The 25,502-nt window shown below is 40.9% G+C and overlaps 1 protein-coding gene across 6 annotated transcripts in view; it reads left to right on the top strand.

Moving 5' to 3' along the window:
* The first annotated feature begins 4,409 nt into the window (after window positions 1–4,409).
* LOC100745693 (discoidin domain-containing receptor 2) overlaps window positions 4,410–25,502 on the top strand; it is a 224,952-nt gene continuing 203,859 nt past the window's right edge. Inside the window, exons 1-2 of one of the 6 annotated variants that reach the window (XM_024366066.2) lie at window positions 4,410–4,631; window positions 5,177–5,462. The gene's annotated coding sequence lies outside the window, so the exon portion shown is untranslated. Of the gene's footprint in view, window positions 5,463–25,502 lie in introns of all 6 variants that reach the window. The other 5 variants (XM_033319603.1, XM_012382946.3, XM_033319601.1 and 2 more) reach the window with 5 other exon arrangements.

Below are 25,502 nucleotides of genomic sequence, written 5' to 3'. Positions count from 1 at the left end.
GGAGTGGTACTTTTTCAGCTAAGATAGAAGTAATGGGAAATGAGAAAAATAGCGAACTGCTGCTTCTATGCAATGTCCCCGACCGTCTGACTAATTGGTAATTAGGCGACGCGCAATTAATCATACCTCTTAACCCCCTTCTTTCCTTTCCCGGTCGAGCCAACCGAGAATCTCGAGTCGAGGAGCTTGAATGTTTAGGTCTATTCAGCTTGGCCATTCGTTAATGAAGTCGCGTGTCGGGACGCCAAGTTCATTTCCCTCTGAATGCGACGAGTCCGAGAATCATAATTACTGTATTCTGTACGCATATCCCTGCTGATGCGAAACGTGCACACGCCCACTCGGCTCCGCCCGGAATCTCGATTAAACCCATGCCCAAACGATACTGGAATCACCAGCACTCACGAGCATGTGATCGTGACCACGAATATTCTGTTTACCAGCGTGTCCAAATTCTAGTCCTTTCATTAAGCTTCTGTTTTATAGTTTAACGTTATCACGTCAGACTATCTTCCATATTCCATGCAGTTAAATTAAATCAATTAAACAATTTCATATGGAATTATTAAACGTTCCAAAGTCTCCACGTTACAGGTACCTATTACATTTTTTCATATATGATTCTTTTTTTACCTCATCGTTCCTTTTGCTTTTTGATTATAATAGTCAAACGTATTCCATAATTGTCTTCTTTCGGTACGTAATTTATGCTTATCACGTACCAGCTTCACAGACTTCCTTTGATCTTTTCGATAGATCGATTTCAATGCAACGACGCACGGAATGCCAATCAATCGCACGACCCATTTGGATATGGCGTCGCGGTCAGCTGTTCTATGAATTCTCTTTTATCCGTCGAAAACTGAGCTATGTCACACGAATCGGCATTGGCGCACGACCACACGGGTGTTAGCGCATCGACGTTCGCCAATGTGGACGGAGCCGTGTTCGCGCATACACACCAGTGAGAAACCGCAGGTCGTAGAAATATATGTACCTTCGGTGGAGGGGTGATTGTATAACATGATCAGCACCCGGTGCACGCCTATAACGTTTTGATTATAGGGCACTCGCATTTGACTCCGTTAAACCTGATGCCGGGATTTGGCTGCAACTCGTGCCGACTTCGAATCGAACCAATCATCGCCAGCTCGTGATATCGAAGTCGCAATGTTCACGCTCGGTTTAAACCGCTTACACTAACGAATACGTTATACACGTTGTATTAAGATGCCGTTAAGGTTGAGTAACGAGGCAATCGATATATTGCCAGCCGGATCGTTGATAATCGAGGCGTCTCCATTTAGCTTCCCCCCCGTCTGATTGCAAAGTTTATTTTACCGTTTAACCCGCGTAAGAAGTTTCATCGTGTTCCATTTATGTCAACGATGATTGCGTTTTAATATAGATCAACGATATACGATCTTCGTTCGATTTTTTTGACCGAAGGTTGGTCAAACGTTAATTCGAAATGCCGAGTTCGGTACAAGCCACGACACGCTTTATCCGTGTGCTTTGTTCGTTTAATACAGTCCCGCGGATGATATACGCCGACTTCGTGCGCAGGTAAATAATCTGGCACAAAGAATCTTACGATCCTATGTGTACCAAACATCTTTCATGCGCAATTATTTATACCGATGATGGAGTTCTCGAGGAAAAGTACCGTTGGAAAATAACGCACGACATTTCTCTGCATCGCTTCACAATCGGTGCAGTGGTATCGAACTTAATTGTAGCTGTCGATCCGGCCGCGCACGTTGGATTTAATTCGAGCGTGAGCTACCTAAAGCGGTGCACAACCGAGCAGCTAATCAACGTGCCGTTCTCCCTCTGTATTTACAGTACTGTCGATTCCTTCTCAGCCTCGATATTCCTGCTCGTATGCAGCTTTGTATCTCACGTTATGTAGACACAGAACGTAAATATCCTGTTCAGGTATTTGTACACTTTGCGATGCATTTATCGTTTCCTGGCTGGTCTGTGACTTCACTCGATTGTAACCGCTGTCACGTGTACGTGACCCATTTACTTCAGTTTGTTTTTTAACCCAACAAAACTGATACGTGGACTTTTGACGGACACGAACAGCCGTTCAATCAGTGAACACGTCGATGTAATTATTGTGTAATATCGGCTCTTGCTCGTTATTTAAGAAGCACGCAAAAGTAATTCGCCTGTGGTGTTCTCGCGCGTGAAAAGCAAAAACCTGGATAATAGCATTACACATACGCAAAAAATAAATGGAGTTGGATGTTATCGACATAAAATACATTCTTGCTGGAACTGGAGATATTTCCAGAGCTGCTTTACAGTACATATTACGAACGATTTCAAAATGGGTATAGAAACGTTGAAGTAGAAAACTATTCAACCTAAACTCTTTAATTATATTTCGTTACGACGTTTTACATTGCTAGCCAATCAACTAACTAGGATTAAATAGATTTCTCGTAATAATAGGATCAGATCGGGGTGGAATTGAGGAAAACGGTAAACGTTACATAATGGAAAAATACTCGGGAATATATTATGTAACAGGTATTATCTCTAATTTAAGATTCAAGCAACATGTAATAGAGAACCGTTCGCGCTATTATCAATCACACTTCTAAGAATATCGATCGTTCGACTATGTTATGGATCAATAACGACCCACGCAGAGAACATTCAATCACGTCGTATAGCGCGTTTCCGGATTACATTATTAAAACAGAATATCGTAGAATTTGCACGCACAAGTGTTGTGCGAGTCAACAAGAGGATTTCCTCAACAAGCGGATCCCTCGAGATTTCGCCGCCGCGATTTCCAATTGCTCAGCTTTTCTACTTTTAAGCGACGTGTAGATAAGAACGATAGGATTAGATTTACCACCGGATGCAAACCATTTCACGTAACCTACGTCGTGAAAAAACTGAACGGAAAGCGATAAACAACGCGTCACGCCGCGTTTTAAGACATCAAACCGATCGTGTGTTAGGAAAGATATACTACAACGTTCGCCAAATGGATTATTGGCCGCCCGACGTGAGCAGTAAAAAGAAATAGAGAACAAAATGAGAGAAAGATTGAAACGCATGGCCGCTGGCCATGGTACCAGAAAACGTTTACAAAGAAACAGAAAAGATGGTAATTGAATTTTGTTGATTGCAAAACGCGAAATCGAAACGACGATGCTCTAATAACGATCAGCCCAATAAAACCGAGGTATGTAACGTGCAAACGCAAACGATCCTGTCACGACAATTGCAATTGTCACGTGAAATGAGAATAGCGTGTCTCCGTGCTATTCTCTCTGCCCTTCTCCGCGTGTTTAATCACTCTTGGCCCGCGTATCCTTTCAAAGGATGATAATACGTGCTCGAAAACTAACAGTCAGACAACCATTAATTTTAATCCTCCAGCGAATCGTTCGTTTGAACTACGATCTCGGCGCGATCTCTCCTTCTCTCACAACAGACTCAAAGAACACTATGAGCATGTATAGTTCTATGCCATGTTCAGGCATCGAGGAGCATAGCAAGATTGAGAAAAAACTCATGATTCCATTCGCGAGCAAAACAAAATTATAGGAATCCATCAATGTCTGCCGGTCATGCCGGTACGTTTGCCAACTGTAAATACAAAGCGAGAAAGGAACGTAAAAGAAACCACGTGGTTAGACTATAGACGCAGAGGATGTTAAATTGTGGCAATTAACTCGATACGTCGTCTTTTTTGACTATGGTCAAAGAAAACAAGTGTTTCAGTGTACGTCGAAGATAAAAGGATAGTATACGCTTGCTATCGGATAATGTAATTTACGTAATTAGTTGAGTCAAGCAGCTTGTAAAGAGAAATCTCGGAATTTAAGATATGTTTGGAGCAAGCGCAATTTACTTACGAAACACGTGTGTATAAATATTATTTTAAAGAGGTTCCATCTTAATTTCATAATTTAATTATCCTACTAATACGTTGGCAGAATACAATAAATTCCAACTTGAGAGATTGAAATATTTTTGCTAGCGATATTTATGTAACAGTATTTATAGTAATATTTGTCCTATTTTTGTTTCCTTATTGAAATCTTAGGACGCTCACGTATTTTTACAATAAATCACAAATCACGACAGAAACATATTAGGGAAACGTCGTGTATCAGAAACAATATGAATGCATCCATCTTGCGAATCCATTCTCTGATAAATGGGGCCGGTGGACAAAAAGACGCCGTGCTGATTTTGATATGTTATTAAAAAAGGTAGGGAGGGAGGAAATATATCAGATAAGACGAAAGAAAGGGTGAATGGGCGAGCATGTGGTCAATTCTTGGGTGTCGGGTAGTTGCGCAGAGGACAACCCTGATTGGTCCGTCGCCGCCGGTCGGCTGACGCGGCTTGTGGCTTTCGGCTCGACGAGCTTGCCTCGACTCGCTCAGTCGCACTCGAACCGCGCATCGGTGAGGGTGCTGTGTCGCCCTCTCTCGGCACCTTCTCCTTTCGGTGTATGCGTGTGTGCGTACTTACGGGAGCGGTTGCCACGCGAGTCGTACCACGTTGTCCTCTACGTTTTTTTTTTTTCTCGTTTCGATTCGCGCTCGACTGGGACAGTCAATTACGAAGAATTATTAAATAACCGAACTTTCAAGGTGAAAACAATACGAAATCCTATACATCAGGCGATACGTATCTTAACGGTTTTTTTGTGTTCCTTGTTTACCTTCGACAGTCGGTAAGAAAGTAAAACAACTCGTAAATGTGCGACAGAATAACATTTGAATTTTATATATTGGCATTATTGTTTCACATCGTTAGTGTTATCGTTTGAAATTTTCATGCCGACCGTTTGTAAATTTTGATCGTACATTGTACTGGTATGTTCTCTGATTTTACGTGTTGCGTGGTTTAAAACGGAAAATTTAAAGTAGTTTAACGAATGTAATTGGTAATTTCATTTTAAATTGGACGGATGGTTGAATGCAGTCGTATATGAGGTGTCAACAATTTTAACGACATAAACTGTCAACATACTCACCGTGCGCTCCATCTTGAAATCGGGTAACGATTCGACTTTTGCCAGATGATTATTCGAGCTCGTGCTTTCGATCGCCAGTTGTTTTCTTTTCGGCCACTCGAGTTCGACGATCCTTTAAAAGGATATCGGACGCCATTGAATGTTCGGTACTGTTCCCAGTCGGCGCGAGGACACAGTGAATAGTCGGTGCGCGCGTGTTTGTCGTCGTCGTGCAGTTCGTACTCACGGGAGTACGGGGAGTGCGGGAAATAGATCGTCTTCGGCGTAATCTGGCGTTGACGTGACCTAGCCTAACGTAACTTTTGTTTGGGACATCGGTCGCCTCCATTCCATCATCTATCCTACTGTTTCATCCATTCGGTGGTCTCGTGTGTGTGCCTATCTTTTCTGGAGTTGTGTACGACTACATCGAACTACAGCGGGACTGACCTCATACGTTTTTCTGGTACGTAATGCGTTATATTTATTTATTATGGCAGTTTGTCGCACCGATTTATGAATAGGTGTTATGCTTGCACAACCTAAGTTTCGATACCATTTCGAACGACCGTGGTATTTATCTAACAGTTCTCTCTCAGTATAATAACGATTTTATGGAAATTAATGTGTTGTTTTAATTAGAATTTCACAATGAACTGTTCGTGTTATCACCTTACTTGTTTGTTTAGAACTTCTCGATACGGAAAGTACATACTACATGTTTCACGAAATGAGACGCCATTTTGATAAGCTTATATTACTTCGATATTTTGCGATACATCGCACGGTGAAAAATTTATGAACGCGTTTCAAAGCGAAATTAAAAAGCAAAATATTGGCATGCTCGGGCGTTTTTGTAAATTTGTTCGTATTTTTTTAGGTTGTATCCGCTCTCGAAGATAGTTTTTAATCGAAATACGATATAACCGTCGGATTTATGTCGCGGATATGGTATTTCAGAGAACACGAAAATTGGATTTCAATTTCGCTCGCAATATCTTCCTGTTCAAAAATTGTTGATTCGAATTGAATATAGAAGAGACGTTCGTTCTCGTCGCAATATTTTCCAGGCTTCTAATATCTATGTCGACATTGCGCGCATAAATAATTTTCGCCGTTACCAATATTGGAAAACGTTCCTTCGATACCATAAAACACATACCGGGATTATAATTCATTCCCGCTAATATTCAAATTTTCTTCATGCTGATACGTTTGTATTTTGTAATCAGCTATAATTACCGTGCCTTATAAAATACGCGATAAAAATATTTTCTATCAGTCTCATAAATATATAGATAGAAATATTAATTAACAACATATTACATTTCAAAACAATATTATAATTTAGGTTTTAAGAATTGATAGTAGGTATTAAAAAATTATCCTATAATTTACTTTGTTTTAATATGGTAGTTTTGAGTGGTACATTCAGTTAACTTTCTTAATAATATTTAGGACCAACATTATCTCGTGTAAAATTGCAAAAACCGTATGAAACATTTGTTCGCTAACGGATTCATTAATTTTGCTAGTTTCGATTTTCAAACGCTCCTCAAACGGAATAGTAAATAACGTTAAACATAAGAGGACTGCGACGCGCTCGGCCGTCCACGAATTTTTCATTTTACTTGAAAATTCATAACACGAGTCTCGTTTCGTTAAGCGTGTCGTGCCCTCTTCCGAGCGTGTCCCGTTGCAAAGAGTTGCTTCGCCGCAGAAATAATATTCGCTTTGGCGAGTTCAAAGCTTTGCCAAACCGCGGCTAGCAGTGGAGCCTGTTGGCACATGGTGCTGAAAATAGGCGGACACCAGCGGTGGTATTGCATCTTTCATCACGGGCCCGTTTGGAACTGCTGTTCCAGTATCTAGAACCGTGATTAGAGAAAAGAAAAAAAAAAAGGAAAATACGAGGACGGGGTGGTGGGCGCTAATTGGTTAATGCCCGCCATTACGAGGTTTACAACGGAGCTGCTAAAGGGAATTAAAAATAGCTGGCCTCCACTCGAGTGCACTGGCCAAGAGGACACTTTTCGTTCTTTTATTACCTCCTTATTCATCGTTTTCATCGGTGCTGCCGTTAATCGAGAATGCGCAAAACATTTCGAGCAGAGGTCGTTTCGTGGAACTAAATTTCACTCTCGTCTCTTAATTTTCACGTAAACTCGTTTCGTTTTGGTAAAGTTTGAATCCCGCCAATCCTGTTTTACTTCCCTTCATTTCGATTCCCCGTCGTTATACGTTTGCCTTCTGCTTGTTTGTTGAATTCCTTCTTTCCCTTTCAGCCTAATACTCTCGTACATGGAAATCAATGGAATTTCTCTACTTTTTGTTCCTCCGCCTTTTTCCTCCGTCTTCCAAGCTGTCGCTCTTGTTCGGTTTCGCTTTGTTGCTCGGTCACGCGCATTCTCGGTATTCATTTCCACGAGCACGCAGAATCGTCAGCAGCTTCTCGTCGATCGGACAATCACGCTAAGGTCGCGAAAACACTTCGTAACAACGTTCTTATCGCGTTTCATGACTCGCGACCTCGTGGCACGTAATCCGGTGATTAGGGCTAGTCGAATGTTTCACTCGCTGTTCGAACACGAACTGATCTGGTTAAACATTTTCTTTCCTTTTAACACGGTTCCTTTAAACAAACAAGAACCGTGTACGAGCTTCTTGTCGATCCGTCTCTTACCACGACATTTCCTCCCCACCAGGGTTTTATTGAAATCGTATTTATTGAAATGCCGTTGACGTTTTGCAATCTGTAAAATCATTCTGTTTGATTTCACGGACGATATCAACGCATTGTTTAATTCCGTTCTACGCGATTTAATCAGCATCATGGTTTATTAATTAAATTACGCGTTTTATCGCAATCTGCACAAGTTTAATTGCTAAATGACGTTGGCAAGGTTTTGGCTATTTTGGTGAATGAAAATTCATGTAATATGATAAGCGGTCATTTTGTCCTGTTTCGGGAGCACTAGTTACGTATGTTTCATCCATTTCATGGATTTGTACATTCCATAAGAGAAATTCTTTTTACGATATGCGTATGCGAATGAAGGAATTGAGGAAATGTAGAAATCGAGATGCTTTCTATGGAACAGTACCTGTAGGAATGTTGTATACGAGTATAGTATAGAAAACGTCGAACTTTTTTCTCTCTAGTCTTTTTATCGATAATCTGCGTACACGTAAGAATACGCGCATAAATGCAGAGCTCCCTGGCATTCGTAATAGCGAAAGTATGAGAAATTGAAAGATTCCAGATAGCGGGGGTTAGAGTTCTCCAGTGACGTGCAAGTCCACAGAGTCACGTGAGGTCGAGTGACTTACACCATCGTCCTTACTACACAGAAATACACTTACGCGCTGCGACATTCATTTTCTGCTATCGTGAGTTGTACCTAGGCGGCAGGCGAGTCGCAAGATTGAAAAATTCCAGATAAAAATGTTACATTGCATTTTCCACACTCTCGAACGCTTTTGAGCAACGAGTATACAGCCCGACCGTGTACATGGATGGGGTCTTACTTTATATCTTTTTTGCTCAGTTTTGCGTAATAAAAGCAGCTACTTCCATGTTTATTTATTATTTAATAAAGTTATAGTCTTTCTAACACTTGGAATAATTTGAAAATATTAATAAAATATAGTAGAAAATTTCCGGAAGATATTTTTGATAGATTCTAGACGAATAGATATAATTTCTATAAAAAGAGAGATATTTCGTGAAAGATATGTTTTAGTTAGTCGACGAACGTAAACGAGTTTTGCAACGTTAAATTTCCACAAAAGCTAATGTCTTTCTTAATTAGCGTCAATTATTTTGATAAAAGATCAGACGATCTTCAATGTAAAAAAGACACTCCTAATTATTATCTCGTTAATCTTTTATATATTTCAAATTACGATAAGCATTACGAAGCATTCTCTAACTCTGCTTTCTAGTTAGTTTGCGGAAGTTATGAGGATCTCGCATAGCATTATATTTGTGCAACCTTTTTATAGGAAGAAACTTTGATATTTCTTTTACAAGACTATTTCTTTTCCGAATTCGAATGTATCCAGCAATTTAAAAGTTATACTTTGAAGATTCGTAACTTTGATATCGCTAAAGATAATTGGATCGAAGGTTATAGCGCGAAATGTAGGAATTCCGAAACGAATTTCGGGCTGATCGTCCAATTACATTTTTTCCCCGATTGAAATTTACTATGCCGTCTTATTCTTTCGATAGAAGACGAGTCAAATGATAAACGATTGTAATTTTTACTGCCGCTAAACAATTAGTCGCAATTACAATTCACTTTGACAGCTAATTGGTATCAATGGTTTATAAAATCCAAATTCGTCGTAGATATATTATTATGTAATTCAATGTGTTTTGTTTCGTTAAGTTACATTTATTTGTGACAAGATCTGCTCTTAATCACCACATCGGTACGTGTTTTCCTTTAATTCTTTCCCAGACCTTATTAAAACTAAGCATCCGTCAAGCGGCGCAATAACGCGTCGAACGATTTCGTGTTCATTGTGTATTTAAGGGTCCATAAAGTAGCAATGTCGCGAAAATTTGTCTCGGCGTGCGAGAGGGCGTCAGATGGCTGGTAGCGAAATTTGCATAAAGGGATTGCGACGAGGGACGTTCTCGTTTTCGTTTTTGGGGTTTTCGCCACGCGGTATCCTCGCCCGTTTCGTTCCACGAACGCCACGAAAATGCAAACGAACACAGAACGTACCATTTTCTCACGTAATTGGTTTCAAGCGAAATGAGACGATTTTCATTGCATCGTCCCCTATCTTGTATCTTGTTGCGATCGTATCGCGAAAATGGCAGTCGTTTCACATTCCCCCACTTTCTTTGCTCTACACGTACAAATTTTCGATATTATACAACGGCGGCTGTTAAAATACGCGAGTCATCGATTCGACGTAATTGAACTACTATTCACGAGCTGACAATAATATTTAGCCACCCAGACAGGCTCGACTGCCGAGACCACTTTGTCGTTCCTGAACTAAACTCCGACAGTGTCGTTCCTCACATGGTAATAGCGCAAGTTCACGACAAGATTCGATAGCGTTTAGTTACCTGGTGTACAGGGTGGAAAGACTGCTCGCGGTCGCTGCCATTAACACATACACGAGGGCCCCTCGTGTGGAGGAAGACGGCGGTGCATTTATGGACGGTCGCACAGGATGCAGTGACAAGCAGCGTACGTTTCAGTCGGCGGCAGCACTTAAAATTTCCATTTACTCGTTGCACGCAGCCGTTCGTATTGACGTACGCTTAGGTACGTTTTCGAGAGGGTTTCGCGGACGAACGACGAAGAACGCAGCAGCCCCCTCGGTCGTCGAAGTCACTGCACCCGTCCTCCGCCGTTGGAACAAGCTTGGAAAAAGACGATGTTTAACGCGAAAATGTTTTGAAGCATAATGGCAACACTTGACCGAAATACCGGGCGGGGAGTGGAAAGAAGCGTTCTCAAAGGCGGCGATACCAGCAGCAGACTTCTTGCATTTGCGCGTGAAACACATACGACAGAGAACGGACCAGAAAGTATAAAGCAGCGGATAAAAGCGTAATTTCGAAGACGCATCAGGAATTCTCTGTGCGAGGTAGACGTCTTTGTGGATGGATATGTGTTCGGTCGTTATGCAGAAATGTCTCCAAGGAGTCTCCGTAGGGATCACTTGGCGTCACTGTGAAAGGAAACACGATCGAATAAAAGTTCATCGTTTAGGAAGAGGTATTTCTTCGTTTTTCCTTCGTAAACTTTTTAGAGACGCTTCGTAGAAAATTGGAAGATACTTGGTAATCATGCGCTTGGTTCTCGCGCGTGTATCAAAGAATCGAGGCGAATGCGATAGTCGCTTCAGGATCGATAGAAATTGGGAACGCTTGAAGCCTGTGCGTTAACTCCATGATGCTCAGCTCGTTGTCCGGGATCGATTCTCGTTACAAGGGGAATTGCTGATAGCAGGGAAAAGAGTTCGGATACTTTGTACGATAATACATTAGGTCTCTTTTGTATTCTACGACGCAAATAGAACGATTCCCTTTTACCGATGACATCCCACTTTCCATCGGAGATAGACATTCTCCTTGATTTATAAATCATCGAACACATCGAATCGTCTTTGAAAGGTGGTAAAGCATTTAGAATTCAACGTTCGTGTCTGGCTCGTGCCTAAAAAAAGAACTTGAAGAACTTGAACGCAAAACCACATATGTTTCCTCCCGTTGCACGCGTTTCGCGCCAATACCTATCCAATATTCTGGCAGACGTTATTGAAAATTTGCGTAGAAAACAACACAGGATAGGGCGACGATGTAGCAACAGCTTCTGTATTTAACTTTCGAATAAGGACGCTCATCTCTTCGTATCCTTCAAGTATTTCGGTAACAGCGTCGTTGACCATTCGGAGTTCAACTTGGAATCTGCAAAATTGTAAACATCTAGAAACAACGCCAATACCTTCGTTGCTTCCTTCGTTTGGAAGCTCGATTTGGAAACAGAGGCCTGTGAAAATAGAAGAGAGAAGAAACTAATGTTGAAATTAAGAGCATCTTTAGGAGATATTTTGCTAGCTTGTGAACGAGCTTGTGAATGTGGGACATTGGTCCGTGGAATTTCAACATATCCGACATACCTGGACAATTTAGTTTTTACACGGAACGAGATGGAAGGTGGCACGGTTGAAATCGACGTGAAGCTCTGCATTACTGCGCCATCGGTGCGATCTGCGTATCAGGAACGCAATTACACCACGTGCAGAATGCAATTATTGGAATTCAATTAATGAGAGCTGTCGGATTCCGTGCCAGATTCACCAAGCAGGAACAAGAAACTAATGATAATTAGGTGTATGTGGGTGAAAAAAATTGAGCCAGATAGTCGAGATTCCGACGTTCCTGTTAAGGATGTTCCTTGGAGATCGAAAGGATAACTTTTCCGTGAAAGTTCGATACGCCTGTGTTAACGCTTCGGCACGTCGCACCTGTTTCAGAAATTGATGCTTCTACGAGACTCCCGTGGGACAAGACGTGTGGAGTTCTCTTAAATAAGGGATCGAGCTCAGACACGGCAACTTGGAAATTGCGGCCGTGACGTGGTTGCGGTGATCCCTCACGTGCGATCACGATCACCCCTTGGATAAACAGCTATCCCCTTTGTCTTTCGTTCGTCTTTGCGTTTTCCCTGTTCCGGTTGCTTACCAAAGTCGCAAAGACAGCCTCCTTCCAGGATTTTGATATCTAATACCTATTGAAATTGAACCACGTAATTGCTCGCCTTCGGCTTCATTTCACCTCTAGAATGAATAATTTAAACGTCGAGTGAGATAATTAAATTTGGTGGAATGTATTTATATAAATTTATTGAACGTCAAGGTACCTTTATAAAAAGATTATTTCATTAATAGAAGAATTTCATTTCCTTCGCTTCGTGTATTTAGTATACTTCATTTATTAAAATGTCTTAACAAACCAATTATTCTTGTAACTGGGACATTTACAAGGGCAGTCAAAATATGGCACAAAGGATTTCGCGCGACGTAAATGGTTTTACAGCTACCAAGTCGGTGGCTGTTCAAAGTGCGATGCTCGACAAAGGCTGTGAACACGGACAGAATGTAATTACCGCGCGAAGTGTACCCGTTTCCCCTTTTTCATTTTAGTTACAACGATACAATGCGTAGTGCAAAAATTACCTACGCGGCCTGAGCCACGTTTCGGAGCTTTATCGCGTTTTAACGTCACCGCGTTGGGCCAATATTAAGCGCGATATAAACGGCGAGTCGTGCTCAATTTGCTAGACGAGGTGAAAATGAGACTAAAAAACGTGCCGTGGGCTGTACTGAGAGTTTTCGGCCGTCGCAGAGTTACCCCTCGCTGTGTTTTATTTTTTCACGACGGACATGCCGTATCAGCATGGAAAGTGGAGCAGGTTACAGCGTTTGTGGTTCATATGTAGGCTAGATATTTTCGTGTCTTTGCAACTATGCCGCGTTGTATTTTCTTCGTTCAACTACCCCATCCATCCCTTTTCTCCATTATCTATCTCTTACTCTCTCTCACTTTTTCCCCTTTAATCTTGTCTTTTTTCCCGACCCAACCCGGGGACAGGCGAATATTTTACGCGACTGATATTGCGGGACAGGCACCGGTACCACCGCTACAAATGATAACGTGAAAACGTTTTGCCGAGATTCCTCTTCTCTTTCACGGTTGACTGCGGGTGAAAAATATAGAGAGCTCGCTCGAACCACATTATCTCGGAGTGCGCGTTGATATTGATACTATGTTGCGTGAAAACCAGTAGGAAATTTCAGCACTGCTGGAAAAATGAATTTGTGACATAGTACCGTTAAGTACATGTAGCTCAATGTATTTTCGATCGGTCGAAACTCGACCGCGATTTGACGCGATCTTTCAAACACAATGTACTATCCAACAACTGCATATTGGTTGGATAGTATACGTGTCATTTTATTCGTGTACACGTGTTGTTAATGATAATATCAGGACGTTAAATGATATAACACTTCATCGGATAAATGGAGGTGATAAAGTCGGGGTTACATTGCGGGTGACTGACATTTTAATTCAATTAGGATTCGTACGCGAGCTTCCGTAGATTTCATTTATTAAGTATTTTACGAGGAACTAGGACAGCGCGAGTTCTTCTCTAATTTATTGTGTTCGGAGAAACGAAAATTTTTCTTTTTCCTTAGAACAGTTTAGTCGGTCATTCGGAGAGGTTTCACGTTTTAATTCTAGAAGACAGTAAGACATCCTAAAAAGCAGTATTTCTACTTGAAATAATTACTGTTGTATTATGTTACGGTAGATTACATGACTCAGTGGCGTTTATCCTGGATGCACATTTAGATAACTGACCGGAGGAAATTAATAGAAAATGTCGTTAGGTTGCAATGTCTGAAAATAAATTTTCTTAAAATGGGCATTCTTAAAAAGAAGCAAGCAAATTAATAGCTAATCTGTATCGTAGAACTTCCGCTATTTAATATCAATTCAAGTGCAATGTGTCATCTAGGTCAAGCGATTCGTATTCATAGTCATGTGCAGCTGACGGATAATCATGAAATTCGCACCATTATAGTCCGAATCTCGGGCATTTGAAAGTCATTTGAAGGTCATCGAAGGTTACAGAGGTTATGTTATTGTCACTAAAGGTCAATAAAGGTCCTTGAGGTCGTGTCACTGGTCATTCATAGTCAAAGTTCATAAAGCCCATGTCATTATCGTTCAAGTTATTGAAAATTTCTAAAAATCGAGGTTATGTCATTGACATGCAAAATGATTCAGAATATATGTATATATATTCAGCAGAATATTTATATAATTTGTGCGCAGAAATATTGCAATTTATTTTTAAATAATTTTGATTTTCCAAGATGACGGATTTAGGGAACGTTCAGCATCCCTCAGCATGTTTCGATACCTTATATCGTCATGTAAATCATGGTTACGGTCACAGTGTTTGAAGTTCGTTCACGCTTCTTCACCGCGCTCGACCGAAAAGCGGAAATAGAGAGCTTACCGAAGGTAAATTTTCGTGTGTCCCGTTTTCGAGAAAATCACGAGATACCGTCGAGGGTTTTAACGGAGCACGGCCACGTACTCGTCGTTAAATTAAGCCGAACGGTTCGGTTCTACAAACAAATCAAACTGTCCTGAAAGAGGTTCGATTGTCGCTTTGTGGCGCCCGGTTTTCAGAGTTTCTCAATAATGGAGAAATCGGTGATTGGATTGTCCTATGTATCATTATGCTTTCGTCATCTCTGCTTTTGAGCCAGATATCGGATGATATTATGCTAATTGACTACGTGCTCGAATGTATAATATCTTAACGATGATTGGAAATTATTTTTGATAAATACATCGCCACTGTGGAGAAAAAATTTATGGAAAAGAAACGTGCAGTTTAACTATTTTTAATCTCGTTTAATCCTATGTTTTTCCATATCGCTCGATATTATTAAAGAACAGGAAGATGATTTATGTTTCTTCATTTTTCGTGATATTTTATAGCGACTGTCTTTTTTGCAATCAGCTTGAATTGACGTTTTATTCGAAGCAGAAAATAGGAAGTTATCGGAACGGAACCGTGTATTTCTTTGATCATGGATTTACACATCGCAATAAGCAATTTTTCTTGATAAAGCTGCCTCGAAAAAATTTGTATTGGCGCTTTCCTCACGAGAGTTATGGTTAAGCAAGTGGGACAGTGGTCCTGTGCCGTGGGTCAACGAAGTAAATTTACGCCGATGAGAAAATTCCACGTGTATTGGATCGCCCCGATGAAATGAAATTAAATTTTCGTAAAGCTGTTCCGGGATAAAATCGAATTCACGGTTGTCTTGGCCAGGCCTGCCTGTTCAAATTACAGCGAATCAATTTGATATAGTATATAACGTCAAAAATTCTAGCCGATTCGGTTAACTCCGGCTATCGAATCGAAGTAATACGGAAAATTGTCAACTTCAATCGTCAACCTGTATCGTGCAGCTTGATCGATATCAATTTATAGATGGATGCATCGTATTTTCAAAAGTATACTGAATCCAAGAAGATTAATAGAAGGCGATTTCAGAATTTCGATATGTCGATATACTAGTTTACTAGATAGACCATTGTATTTAGTTTCATCATTTTGTATACCGTTTCATATTTCTTTCAAATATTTCAGTATCGTCTCATAACGTCCTTTAACGTCATAAAAAAGAAAGAATAGGGTGAGCTTCGTATAAGAAAATAAAGTTAAACCTGTATCCATGGCCCTCCATCCGCCTACCTTTCTCTTTGATATTCTAATGTTTCTCCAACCTTTTAGAACCGCTACTTTATTCAATTTTTTCAACCCTGTGCTCTCACATAATGTATCCATCTGGAAATTAAGATGTATTACCTCTTATACACACAAAAAAGAAAAAAAAGGAAAAGAAAGTAAGAGACACGATTGCCGCGCTTTTCTATGGATAAATTTGATATTTCAAAGCTTACTGTTTATCATCCAAACATATTTTTTTCTAAATTCTTTGTTACATTATGTTTACAGTTTATCAGCATATATTTCGTTGATTAGTAACAAAGTTATAATCGAACGTCACTCGTTTTATGATTATACATCATCGTTTAATTTTCATACGCTCTCATTTTAACGACATCGTCAAATTGAATTTTTATGGCTATTAAACGAGATATCGGCTGATAGTTAGAACGGATTCGATTGTTTGAATATTGAGGCTTCAATTCTGAAAACGAGTGAACTGTACCTTGTTAACAAAGATTTCCACGAACGCGAAAGTTAGCATATTACAAGGCTTCGCTTGCGAAGTATACGTAACTGTATTCGTTTGTCAATTTCCTATAATAAATCCCGAGTGTTCAGTGTTCAACGGCAGCGTATCCGATGACATAACGCTGTAAATCACAGACACCAGTTGCGTAGTGGTGGGAAAATAGTTGTTGAATTAATATCTTCGCCTTTCATGCACGATCTGTTTTATCAGGAAGGAATAGAAAGATGGATAGGTGGATGGGTCTAGGGAACAAAATTCTTTCGGTATCAATCTCTGTTCGATAAAATCTCGGATTGATCGATCGCGCTTTCTGACATGCCGCGGAGATCTTTTTTATTCCTGCCGTTCTGTAATATCTTGTTTTATGGTTCGCGTAGTAATAGAAACGTCTGTGATTAAATTTATTTCACTCGAATGATCCGCAATTTATTACAGCTGCTCCTAAATTTTCCTACATCGCGTTACCTGTCGATATTCTTTCCCCGTCGATATTCTTTTGCCGTCCTTCACGCACGTATCTATACACTCGTGAAATTCACCAGTTCGTTTAGATGTGTTTCATTTTCCGCCGATAAAGAGAGAAAAAAAGAAGATGGAATTCGACAATCGTTTCTGTAGTCTATTTAACATTTAATTTCATATATATCTCGAACCGTAGATCGCTGTCATTCTTTTTTCCAGTGACCTTTTCAGACCTTGTCACGTACCGAGAACACGATGATTTTTATTATTGTATGTTGGAAACGTTAATACCTTGGTCTTGGGAAGCGGCGGAGCCTCGTAATCCGTTTACTCGTTTCTTTCCGTACTTTTTCTTTTGTCGCTGATGAACGCAGCTTATTTCTGCATCGATAGCTTCGTAATCCTCTAATTTTGCTTTCTGAGAAATCTACGCACGTTGGATTAATTAAAGGACAAAAAAAAAAAAAAAGTAAAAAGGGAAGAAACCGAACGGGCTGGAAGAGGGTTAGAAAAGGGAAAAGACGGGAAGGGTGAAGGACTCCCAGTAACGCTGTCAATAAAGCCTTAATTGTCACGCAGAGCGCGGTCGATCGCAGAAGTGGCCTTGTTAAACATCGATTGGCATATCGGAAAGTTCTGCCAATGACGGTATATCTAGAAAAATCGTGATTTAAACTACCAACCCCTTCTTACAACGTTCGTAGCCTCGACCTCTTCCTCCATGCTGCACTCCTCTCCTCTACGTTTCCTTCTCCGATCTTTATTATTCCTCGTGACTCGGTGGCTCGTTTTGCACATTTTGTTCTTTTCTTTTCCTCCTGGGAGCACTCGCACATGCACTCGCATTCGTTTCCGACCCGTGATTTTCTAAAAGGCTCTCGTACGGTGCCTGAAATCTGTTCTCGGTTTCTCTTCCTTCTTTTTTCTTCTCTTTCCATCTTCATCCAACTCCTTGTCTCGTTCTTACGACCTTCGAGAAAAACAAAAAATGTCGTTCCCGCGATGCTTTCGTCGAATTTCACATCCGCCGCGCGGCGAACAGGATCGTTCAAATTAAAATCGCGATTCGATCGATTAAACTTGCGTTAATTTCCTGTCGATCCTGTCGTCGTTTTGCAACGACAGAGGGTGTTTCGGTATTTTAAATGGCTGGACGCTTATCAGCGAAACGTTCAATTAAAATGTCGATGCTTGGATTAGAGTCACACGAACGACAGCTTAATCGAAAGATTACCCATCCCGGCGAACCTGTCCCTCGATTGCCGATAAAACGCCGCATGAATGCAAATTTACCACGAAACTTGCCTCGTAATCAGCGTGATTATCTGTACGTGATCGAGCCGCGCCTCCTCCGAGACGTTGTGCGTTATTTTGCTCGCGAGCCTCCGTCAAAGGAGTCGAAATCGTGTCACGTACGTACAAGTTTCGACATTTTTTCGCAATCAGCTTATCCGCGCCCATCTCTGCCGGCTATTCGATTTAAATTGATCGTTTTATCAGGCCGTTTATGTCGAGATGTCTTATGACGTGGCTTTTCGCTCGGATTACCTGCGAATGTTTACGCCGCGGCTCGATAAGCGCCTTGATATCACATTACTAGCTAGGTAATTATAATTAAACTCTTACTAATAGTTCGCCGGCGACCGCTCTACGACGCTATAACTGCGATGCTGTACTAACGAACTCGAATAGAACGTTCAATTAAATGCTACTTAGCACAACCGATCCAGAATCCTGCTTTCGCTCCCGCTATCCCTCCTCTTTCCTACGTTTGCCACGTCGAACGGGGGATCTTCTGCCACGCTAATCACCATCCCATACTACTGAAAACGCGCTCAAACCTCACACCAACGAACCGTATATCCTCCAGAAGGAGATGAAATTGTTCGATGGTTCGTAGTCTCCTGTAACCTTCGACAAAACGACGAACTTGCTGGCTTTCGACGCTGATGTAACTGGGTCGGCTACCAGCTGGTCGACGAGGGCGTTATTGGCCCGCTTAATATTCGGATAATTTGTCGATGATTTCTCTCTTAGCCTTCCCTTCTTAGGCAAAATAATTCTCTCGCATTTGCAAGGGAAATTTCACTCCTTCGTATATTAGTTTTGAAATGGCTCATTTCGTTAAAACGTTTGACGTGTATAATTTTGGAGTATATCATTTCGAAAGACTTAGATTTTAATAGTTTTAGTTTGCAAATGACGAACAGAGTTAATAATGTAGTTGAAGCCAAACGTTTAATTAAGTTGAAATTTTTAGAATCGAAAATTATGACATACTTTCAGACGTATTTGCGAATCATACAGCAATGAATATTACAGGCATATTTGAACACCATTTGCCAAACGATCCATTCGAAAGGTTTCTAACATGGTGTTTTAGCTCTAACGGGATGAAATATCGTTTGGCCTGTAACATCTATTGTTACTCACTATCGGGCTCGCGAATATTTATCATTTCGTTGCTGCTCGATGGAAGCATGTGCGAATATTCCCCGCGTTTCATTCTGAAAATCGGTAATTTATCAGACGTTGCATTTCCATACAAATTCACATTTTAAGCTTTCTATTCCCACCCCTTCCCCTTTCTCTCTTTCTCTCTCTCTCTCTCTCGTTTTTTTTTCTTTTTTTTTATTCGAATGAAAACTCGCAATTTTACCTTTCCATTGAGAATAAAACATTTTCCGAAGTTTAACCCCATTAACGATCGTAACAACAATAATAACGAGCGACGTCGAATGCAGTCAAATATTCCTAACGTTCCGATAATAAAATTTAACAACAGAATTTCAATAAATTAATGTCAATAAAACTTCAATAACGAAATTCCGGGCGCAACTTCCGATACGTCAGCATACGCGCGAAACGTATACCGCGATACGCTCGTTTAAAATTATTTGCTTCGTGCACACACACACACGTTAACCTGTAACGAATTTCAACACGAGAAAAATCGTGGTTGCGGGAAAGTGAATTTATATTCAACAGCACTCGAGTTCTATTCCATCGCTATCCATTTTATACGGAACCGTCTTCCACTGCAATCCGGCTTTAAGCATTTGTGAGATTTTGATCGTCGACTCTGCGCAGAGCTCGAAATTTATAAAAAAAGTTTGACGCATATGTGTAAAACCTGTCGGTGTCGCGTTATAAAAGTAAAATTCAACTTTCAGAAGCATAAATTGCAGTATGGAAACCATGAAAGTTCTAATTTGCTTCTAGTCGCCTTCGCAAAAAGAACAAAAGCGAGATAAAAGAGATTGGTAACGCAAATACTCGAAATCACACCGCCTATCATAAAAATTCGAGCGCTTTCGATATCTCTATTTCAATTTCAAAAGCATCGCTATTAAACATGTTTGAATGACGATCGGCTCTCAAACGCAGCGTGCTAATACTTCATTAGAATCCTGACGCGTGGGCTCGCGCGATCGCAGGTGCAAAATCGTCACGTCGTTGCGACAGCTGCAACTACCTGACAGGTTGCGATCGTGCCAAGCACGTTGTTTAACGATAATTATAACGTCGCCATTTAGTGGACGCAACGATTGTATAACGGGTGTGCATGTGTTGTTAGCATGTATGCTGGTGCTAAAATTCAGAACCAGGAGGAATTTCTCGAAACCTCGCTTTCTATCCCGGTCCAACCATTTTCAAGAGAGACAACGGGAAACATTGGCCGTCTAGCGTTCCACTTTCCCCGCAGTTGTTATCATTATAGTGTCTCGCTCCGGCGAATTTATCTTGGACCATATTTCTTGTTCCGGCGCACTCCAGAGACTCTGGGGATGAGTTAGATTCGAACGTTCGATATTACGCCGCTATCTCTGTGACCGTGGTGCCGCTTTATAGTTGCAAGGGATGCCTCGAAATACGTCGCGTATCGCTGCTTAGCGCCATTTCACTTTCACGCGTGTATTCGTGTCCCTCACCTCGCGCACGTGTATGCTCATGCAGTATACGTCGCGATGAAAACAAGCTTGATATATTGGATTGGCCATGGGAGGTGCTAAAATTGCGCGGAGCTACTGTGTTTTCAATATTCCAACGAGATTCCGTGGGATACCGAAGCTGAGAATGGCGAACGAATTCGATACCTCGATGAAATTAGGTATTTAGGAAAACGATCGAAGCACACCGAAAGGATATTGCCGTCGTTTATCTTCGCGTCGCGTCCTGCAGCTGAATTTTTATTAAATGTGGATTTTATGAAGCGACGGTTCGAAAGGTAAATGATGAAAGATTTGGCTATTCTTTTCCCGATACGCGTATTATATTCTGTATCGCGAATATAGAGTACCTACCATGGGAAATATTGATTCTGTCTGGTGAACGATAATTTCTCGTTACCATTTTATGATGCCGCTGAATTATTACGTTTATGAAGCGGGGGTATATATTCGCGTGTGAAATATTATCCTAATGAGTGGTAGGTTTCAGTGAACCGGCTATTTCGATGTATAATATTCGAGTGCGCATAGAATAGTCAATTAATTTCGTAACTCATATTTAGCCGTGACATAGAATATTATATTATGCGGCGTGTAAAATTATGAAACGAAAATTTCGTATTATCGGCTCATTTATCCAGAATTGCTACGCTCCGGTAAAAAGCTCGCGGCGTTATAATCGAAGAAGCGTCGCGGATATTATAATCATTCTGCTTTCCGCTCACAAGATAATTGTGTTCATCCCATCGAAGTCATTGAACCTGCTAATTACACTCGATTGCTGGAAAATGTGTACCAACGTATGCGTCATTAACAGCCAACTAAACGATGCACGTTACATTTTCTTTACTTCGAACCCGAGAACCTGTTAACGAGAGTCGCTATCATTCGAAGTAAAATACGGCTAATGTACGGTGGAAAATTTTCGACGTGGTAATTCTTCGCGTCGAAAGCAACGAATGATTGATCGTTTGGTTCAATGCTCTTTGCGCTGACTTCCACTTGATTTAGATTAATGAAACGAAGCTTAGCCTTTTATCTCGCGTAAGTATACGTCGTTTCTAACATGCGTGTAATTGTAATATCACTGTAAATCATATCAATACCGCGAATGTAATAATATCACGGTGCGTTTACTTATAGATTCACATTTATTTTAAACATACAATTGCAGATGAAAGTTTAACATTATTACATGTTCCATACCATCCAAAGATCTTGAGACGAAATCAGGCTGGCGTACCATTTTCTTAGAAGATCATTTAGTAAAAACTTTATCGAAGTTATTAACAAGACAAATTAGCAGGAGATTGCCATTTGCAATCAAACAATGTTTCAAGATTCAGATGACAGGTTTTTAACATTTTAATTACAATACGATCTCCTAGTGGACAGATACATCGAAGTTCGCGTTCCGATTATCTATACAACGTAACGTATTCGTATCTCTACTCGTTCCATTGGGATTATTTATATACTTTTTGGTGAAAGCTGGAATCACGAACTGTTCGGTGAAATTGGCCAGTGGCAATATCTGTGACGTTCGATTAAACTACGGTGTCGTGTAATCTCGAATGGATCACTTTCAGATTCGCTTTAAGAAAATAAAATATTCACCTAGCCATTTCCGCTTTGCACGAATTTCCGGCGATGATTCGCGGGTGTATTCCCAGACCGCGCGACCGACTAATAGCGACTACCGTTTCGAAATAAAGCGAACGGTGCAATTCTCTGCATGTTATCATTGACGTGTGTGAAATTTCAAAGCGAGAACTCGTTTTAATCACGCGGTTCGCTCTCGGGGATTATTTTCGCCATGTTCAGAACACCGGGCGCGCCTACAATCGGCAGATACGAATCGGAGATGCCCCGATAGTTCGAGTCTCGCGTCGCTCTGGGTATTGCCGCGTGCATTCGTTCTTTCAAACGAATTACACGCTCGGTAAAAACAATGCCAGGTATTATTTCTTGTTGCGTACCACTGCTCGTTTTCGTATCGACAAATGTTCCCCGGATATTCTTATTCGTCGATCTGTCGTTGATCTTCGTTGCAAGTTGATCTTATACAACTTTTATAGAACTCTTCTATAGAACGTATTTAACCGTCATTCGGATCGAATTTATGGCGATTATCATTATATCGTGCGAACAACATGCGCGCGTGGAAAGCCTCGCAAATTCACTGCAATTACAAACGAGAGCGAATCGAAATGAAAAATAAAAATGGTGAAAAGGGGGTATAACCGGGAAAATTCGTTGGTAATTTCCGATTGTGTGGCAGCTCGTTTGATTCCCGCGACTCGATGGAACTGACCACGCGCGACAACGTTCTCGCATCGGCGCGCCTCACGACGAAGATTTTTAAATTCACTGATCGTTCGAAACGGTCATAGGTTAACAATAAGTTTGCTCAGTGAGATAACATCGTTTATTTGATGGGAAATCGCGAGGTTGGGATCGGATGAAGCGGGTCGCAACGCGATTTCGGGGAATCATTTTCAACGTGCACGGCTCGTCGCGTGCATAATTGAGTGTGCATACGCACGTACATACGTAGGTACTAGACGCATACGTATCGTTGAACGTTACGATAGTTTCCGGTCGTAACGGAAACCGGCTGGTGTTCGTTGTGTCGATACGACTCGTTGAACCGTGTGTTCACCACCAAATTGTACGTGTGCTGTAGTAGATTGTATACGCGGCGTAAGGCAGCATGATACCGTCGATTAATTCTGAAAAGCTCGAAAGCGCCCGCGGCGTCGTCGAAGCATTATGCGATCGGTAGACGCGCGCAGACTGTAGCTTCCGTGGCTCGCGCTTCTATACGCGTGTGAATGCATCGGAATGTCGGAGGCCGAACAATGTTGGCGCCGATGTAATTGTCACCTGTGAATATCGGTCCTCACAGTCTGACGATCGCATTATGTACGATGCTCGAATTTTCGGAACGAGTCTGGACGGCTCGTTATCGCTGGCTGCGAGTTACGCTCCGGCGTTAGCTTCGTTAAAAACGATCGCCGACGATCATGTTCCGTGTGCTCATAATTTTTAGTTAACGATAGTTGGAGGAATTTGGCCGATCGAATTATACATATTTGTTTATTTGTTTGTCAGGTCTTGTGAAAAATTCGAACGTTTTTTGGCGGCCTGTGATGAAATAATGTTTATTTTTTTAATTATCATAGAATCTATCGCATTTAATCGCGTTCCTTTAATGGTTTTTTAAAAAATTGTGCAGTTAATCTCAAAGTCAAATCGACGACGAGTCTATCGATATACGATATCCGGTAACCAACGACAACTATACACGAATAGCTGAAAAATTATGACGGAATAATTTGTGAAATTCTGTGGAAGAAGTATCTGTTAGTTTGCTATGTAATACCGTCTTTACAATTTGGGAGCAATCAATTTCTTAGTAAATTAGTCTTTTAGGAGCAAAACATCGCGTGACTTGTCCGGCGATTTTGAAACTCCGAAGATTACTAACTCTGAAAATTGCACGTGCGATGTAAAAAATCGATGGTGGAAACACGCGAAAGTATAAAATTTCGTTTCAAAGAGATTTGCTGTGAAATCAAAAGAACGCGTTAGCTGGCTAATTGACCATGATTTTCAGTAGTAATAAAGGTCGTAGTTCTCGAAGAATTTCCAACTTGATCAGGCGTACGTTAATAAGGTAGCAAGATTCCGAGGCTGATATTTACGCCTTCACGGAGGGAATTCCTGTGTAAAATGAAGGCGCGAGCGCTCGCGAAATTTGAGAGCTGCACGGAAATCATATTTCGCCGATATTACTTTCCGACGTGACGACGAGGTAGCGCGGTAAACAACAAGACGAATGAATGTTTGGAATCTTGACAAATGCAAGGAACTATGGCACTTCGGTGCGGTACGGTGCTTCGTATACGTTCGCCGGAAAACGTTCGTCGGTCTCAAGTGAAATACGATGGCATACGGTCCGACAATATTTAATTGCTCCTTCTGGCGGAATAACTTGCTGCTTGGATAATAATGCCGGAAGGTATGGGAACCTATTGTCGAAGAAAGGGAAACTTCATCGTGAAGGAAATTGTTCAGTTTCCTAGCGCTGATTCTGCCAAAATTTCGAGAGAATATCGAGACATTTCCGTGGTGCTTGTTCCCTTAGAACGTTCGATAAAATTTTCGAGTCTGTACGATCTTATAACAAATTCTACCTACGGTAAATATCACGGTAAATACCTCATTATTTATTGCTTATTGTTTATTTATTGTTTACGGGAATAACTCGTTAGAACATATAAAGTTGATAGACAAGAAGAATGTACGTATATACATATAGAATAAACATTACAATTACAACTAAAACTACAATGAAGTATATAACTTTTATAATAACGTATAATAACCGTTTGATGGTGGGAGAAGATTCAGAGAATATATCAATTGCGGAAAGTGCATTATTAATGTTAAGGGTCATGCGATTTATGCTGCTGCGGTAAGCAAACTCAGTGTTGCGCGGTTGAACCTGAAAAATTTCGTGGTGACACAGATTTCTCATTGAAGCATTAATTGTGGATCTCTCGGTAATATCGAGACAGTCTATGAGACCATTAGACACTTTACGTTGAAATAGGATGTTACGGAGCCTTCTCTTACTTTCCAATGATGTAAAGCCAAGATCAAACGGAATTGGTCGATAGTCGTGGCAGGTGATTGTAACAGACTCACCACGGTGTTTCGCAGCTATGTATGAGAATCTGTACGATCATCGATAAAGTTTCAAA

The sequence above is a fragment of the Bombus impatiens genome, unplaced genomic scaffold (assembly GCF_000188095.3).
Source record: "Bombus impatiens unplaced genomic scaffold, BIMP_2.2 scf_0197, whole genome shotgun sequence".
In the NCBI taxonomy this organism is placed as follows: domain Eukaryota; kingdom Metazoa; phylum Arthropoda; class Insecta; order Hymenoptera; family Apidae; genus Bombus; species Bombus impatiens.
Note: the sequence above shows the minus strand (reverse complement) of the source record. Positions and strands in the feature narration are given on the sequence as shown.